The sequence below is a fragment of the Halyomorpha halys genome, unplaced genomic scaffold (genome assembly GCF_000696795.3).
Source record: "Halyomorpha halys isolate HHAL.00 unplaced genomic scaffold, Hhal_1.1 Scaffold20.1, whole genome shotgun sequence".
In the NCBI taxonomy this organism is placed as follows: Eukaryota; Metazoa; Arthropoda; class Insecta; order Hemiptera; family Pentatomidae; genus Halyomorpha; species Halyomorpha halys.
Window position 1 is genome coordinate 1,333,586 of NW_027110474.1, and position 5,368 is coordinate 1,338,953.

General features: G+C 31.2%; 1 protein-coding gene across 1 annotated transcript in view; it reads right to left on the minus strand.

The window, feature by feature from the left end:
* Positions 1 to 5,368, minus strand: part of Cht6 (Chitinase 6) — a 194,646-nt gene that overhangs the window by 67,595 nt on the left and 121,683 nt on the right. The window lies entirely within an intron of this gene.

Genomic DNA, 5,368 nt, shown 5'->3' on the forward strand with positions numbered 1-5,368 from the left:
ATTATCACAATTTTTTTATTTATTTAGAGGAACTAATCCCATTCGTTGCAGATTGTATATTCGTATTTATTATTATTCGCTTCATAAGTTATATATTTCATTCATATTTTTATTTTACTTAATTTTCATTTCAGTATTTTTTTTTTTAGTTAATTTAATTATTAGTTTTATCTCTAAAAATGAATTCATATTGTTCTGTTCAAGCTTCTATAAATCATAGAAGCCTTCTCAGTGCCCTGATAATGAAAAGTGGAACTAACGTATATTTCGTAGTTAGATAGTCCGGGTGGCAGTCAATAAAGGAATCAAAAGACTAAAAAGAAAACTATTTATTGTTAACGTTTCGCCCCACCTGGCTTCGTCCGGGCTGTCAGATTGAATCGGAGATGACGACTGAATGAATAAATGAAACAGTTGTCATCTCCGTTTCAATCTGACAGCCCTGAAGAAGACCTGCGGAGTGGGATAAAACGTTGGTTAACAATAAATAGTTTTAATTTACTGTATTGATACCTTTATTGACTGCCACCCGGACTATTTTCTACAATCTACTTCATACGATCGACTATCTTCTTCCAATAACTTACATTTCATTCATGTTTAAGTTTTCTGTATGTTATTTTGACACTAAACGATAGGTGTTATCATCTTGTCGGACCATATCGGATATACTTTTCTGATTAAATGGATAAAACAAATAAATACAAATTTTGCGATAATGTTTCGGTAAATATAAAAGGCATTATTCAGCAAAACATTATCACAATTTTTTTATTTATTTAGAGGAACTAACCTAATAACATCCATTTTTTTTTTCTAAAAGGGGAATAATTGGTTCTCCTCCACCTTCAGGACATTAACTTATTGTTTCATCACGTAAAAGAAAAAAAATAAATTTCATGAAGGAAGGTTCGTGGTATATAAAAAGAATTATTAGGTATCAGTATTATTTGTTTATTAGGTTTAACGTTGTAATGTAATTAAATTATACCATGTAAGATGAACCATCCTGTAAGAGCTTGAAAAAGTCAGCCATAAACTTTACAATGGCATAAAAAAAAATGTATGGTGACCAAGAAGAACATATCATTACACGTACTGAAGTGTGTGCTGAAATGGTAGCCTAGTATTGACAATAGAACCAGCCTAGAAGATGTGCCATGCAGGGCGATCACTGCTAACCCCCTTTTGGGCAGTTTCACTATAGATCTCCTCAATGTGCATACCTCTCACAAATGGTGAAGAGAAAACCACGGCCGCTCCATATATATAACAAAAGACCCAGAATCATGTTCCGCTGCGGCTTCGTCCATTCTGGTAGTCTTCTGCCCTACATACATTATTGATTTCAACACGATAAACATTTATATAACTTCATTTTAACATCAATGTATTTTTATTTGGTATTCTGGTTGTTATGTAGGCCATTTCTCCGTAAATACATCGTTCGATAATAGGCCGATTCCATTCATCAAGATAGAAATAGATGGAGCAACATGGTACTGCGGACCTTCTTTCACTCAATTTTCACGTTTTTTTAATAATTTATTTATTGTTATTTACAACTGTATACATATATACACATCAAGTATAATAATATAAATTTATAAATTGTGTTATTATTCGAAAAAAAATACAACTAAAAAAATAATAATATACACAAGTTCTGATATTGTTGATATATCTGAAAAAAAATCTAGTGTAGTGTGCGCATCACACAACTTTGATTTGCTGATCTACTTTCGTCACCAAGTTTTGTCTAGGTCAGTGAGTTTGTGTTGTAGTTATCGCTATTTTTATGATTTTCGAAAAAAAAATCTGATCATTAAGAAGGCGAAAATTACGAAGAAAAATTTTTATTTTTCTGTAACCGTGTATTTAAGGATTGCACGAGGTGTAAACAACGAATATACATTTTGTATTCACTAATAAAAAATTTTTACAAAATATAACGAAGCCCTAATGAAATCGTTAAAGACGTTAAAAAGTTATATATTATGGACAGTTTCATTCGTGTTTTACCACTTCGACTAAGGTCGCTTTCTACTGGGCTAAAGATGGGACTCAAGAGAGATATGAATTACTAAATTAGATTTATCTCTGGGTTTCCCAAGAGTATATCTCTTGTAGGTATACTGAGTTCATGTATCTCTATTCATTTTTTTTATTGCAAGCGTATATCATTGTTTTTTCCTTGGAGCAAAATACAAAAATCATAAATTATTGATCTCTCACATTATGTTCCTTCATTCACAAGCTACTATGTTTCGGCTTTTACGGTTCGAATCGCATGTTTCTATTTTATCCTTTAGTTATTCATAAAATTCTTTAAAATTTTGTAGATATCAATTTTTTATTATTGCTAACAATGAGAACTGGTCTTGAAAATAAACAAAATTAAAGATACTTTGGAGAATTTTTGAAATATATACAATATAAAATAATTTAATTAGGAAGATAAAGTTCACTACAGCCTTCTAAGTACAAAGGATTTCGTTCAAAGAGAAATTTGAATCCAGAAGGGTAATATCAACCTCCACGTCAAGATCACTGTTAATCATCGATTCAGATCCTGGAATAACTTCCTGCTCTAGTAATTTGTTTAGTAGATCTTCATATTTAGTCATCATCAAAGTCAAATTCAGTCATCCGAAAGAAACTGTTAGAGGAATCGTTTGATAAGAGCTAAATCAATAAAGTTGTAAAATATTTTTGTTGGTTTTCCAACTTTTTTTCCTTCACTCACCTTTTTGTTTTTGACTTTTTCAAAATAATGTATGAGACGGCTACACAGTAGCTAGTTGATCTATCACACCACTAAACAGCAAATGTAGAGTGGAGCCGATGTACACCCTTTACAAGAAATTTTCGTCGGGCAATTTTGGCTACTAGACTATTTGTGAACTTACTTCAGAAATTGACTTCTCTTCTGTGACTTATTTTAAATTAATGACTTCTCAATAAACTTTTGGAAGAATTTTATCTGCTTCTTTCTTCCTCATTATCCTTTGATTATCACACGGTTAACCTTAAACTTAATAAACTGTTCCAACTAACTGCTCTAGAGTTGGTGTTTCAAAGATTGGGTGTATGAGTACGGCTCTCATATGATTCTTAATCAGTAATATTAACACTTCAGTACATACTACGTCATCCGTTCGATTCAATGATCGGCATTTATGTTTTATGCCGTTGAAAACTCTCGGAAATCTTTCAGTAAAAATCTAGCTCGCACAAGTATATTTTCGATTCGATTTCAAAGTGTATTAAAAGAATTTCAAAGAACAAAAAGAAAAAAAAGGATTCATCACTAGAGGTGAATAAGGTAACGACAAATCGTTACTTTTACAGACCGTATTCTCAAGTTGCCATTTACATTATTACGTATATAAGTGTTGTCCAATGTAAGAAATACTATAAATACCATTCCTTTTATAAAAAAACATTACAACAGGTTGTTCAAAGCCAGTTGACCATCCTTGAAAATTGGAAAGTGTTCCCTAGCTGGATGGGGAAGGATGGTCAGAGTGTACCAAGGTCGGGCTCAGTATAAAGGGGATTGGTTATTTTCAATGTCAACATGTATCAAATGACTAGAGTTGTCAACTGATGTTTAGGTGAACGTTTAATTCAATGGGCCTTGGAGACAAACCATTCTTGTAGGGCTGATGCATTTCCTGCTAACAAACGGCATACCAGAAACTTTACCTTACTCCCAGTATGACAAATCCAATTTTTAATTGAACTCTCAAGATTGAATCCCAAGATTAAACACCAAATGAATTAGGTTTTCCTTAAGATTGAATAAATGCTTTCCTATTTACTAAATATTGTAGAAGCAGACACTGCATATGCAGTTAAAGGACAATGATGCAATAACGATGACCACACAGAATACAGGTATTTTTGGATGAAGGGATGTAATTTTAAATTTGTATTGATATGGAAGGATTTATATAACTTTTTAAGGGGTAATTTTGTGAAAGTGATTCCTTCTAGGTCCTAATTCTTTTATTAAACTTTTCTCTACACTTTTTAATGTACTTTCGGGATATTCCCAACAGGACCACTCTCAAATGAGCTTAATAATATTGACGGTTCGGGATAATATTATTGATAATATTATAATATTGAACTCCTCCCTCTCAGTACTTTTCGAGTTACAATCTAACTCTCGTTAAAACCAAGAATCGCATGTAATCATCACTCCAGTTCTTTTATATGACCTTTCTAGTCTTTAAAAAGATAAATTTATGACAAATTTTTTTCGATCTACGATGCAATCCAAAAGACAGGACGCTAAAAATCATTAGTGTGAATATTCCCTTTTTGACCGTATCTTAGCTTTGAGGTCTATCTTACCTCACTTTAAAAACATTTATATGAGCTACAGTATAACTCTCGTTCAAACGAGGAATCTGTTTGGTTATATATGTATTATTCTTGTATTAAGGGTACGAAAAATGAGTTTATATTCCTAGTTGACCATAGACTAATATGAGGAGATGGGGTGTGGTCAGCAAAGATACACAAATAAGCAAAACTTATTTATTTTTGCCGACGTTTCGACCAAAATTTCAGTCCTTCATCAGGGCTGAAAAACAAAACGAGGTAACAAGCTTAATTTAGCGAGACATAATAATAAATAGAAAATAATAAAAAACAAATTTGAAATTATACATAATAATAAATTATGTAGATACTAATTGATACTGATATGAGATAAAATATAATATTTTTGAGGTAAGATTTATACTAAATGATAAAAATTTATGAAAAAAAACATACAATGTTCATGAAAATAAAGAAATAAACATAATGAAAGTTGCAAAAGAAAATGTAAATGATAAATAATGGAATAAACATAATAAAGTAAATAAGTAATAATCAAAATTATACAATTTAAATTAACAAATGAAAATTTCGATAAAAATGGATACAAATTGTATCCATTTTAACATTTTTTAACGTTTTCTTCATTGTTCATTATATGATAGATATCGCTTTCTTTCACACATTTCATAATGTTGATTTAAATTGTTTTAATTATTTATGTTTATGTATATTGTTTTTCAGCCCTGATTTAGGCCAGAAATTCAGGTCGAAACGTCGGCACAAATAGACAAGTTTTCCTCATGTATGAAAACTATATATTGTTAAGCGTTCTCTAGTTCCATAAATAGATTAAAATGTTTAAACAAACATTTGGTTCACAAAAATTTTTTTTGCAAAAAGCAGGGCAAGCAAAGGTACCAGCTGACATTTGAACAGATGCTGGAAATATAGTAATTATTCAACTTTCACTGCTGGAAACAGTTGGTCCAATCGTGATCTGTAGCGGCTTTTGTAAGAGTGGATCCGGCCAGCG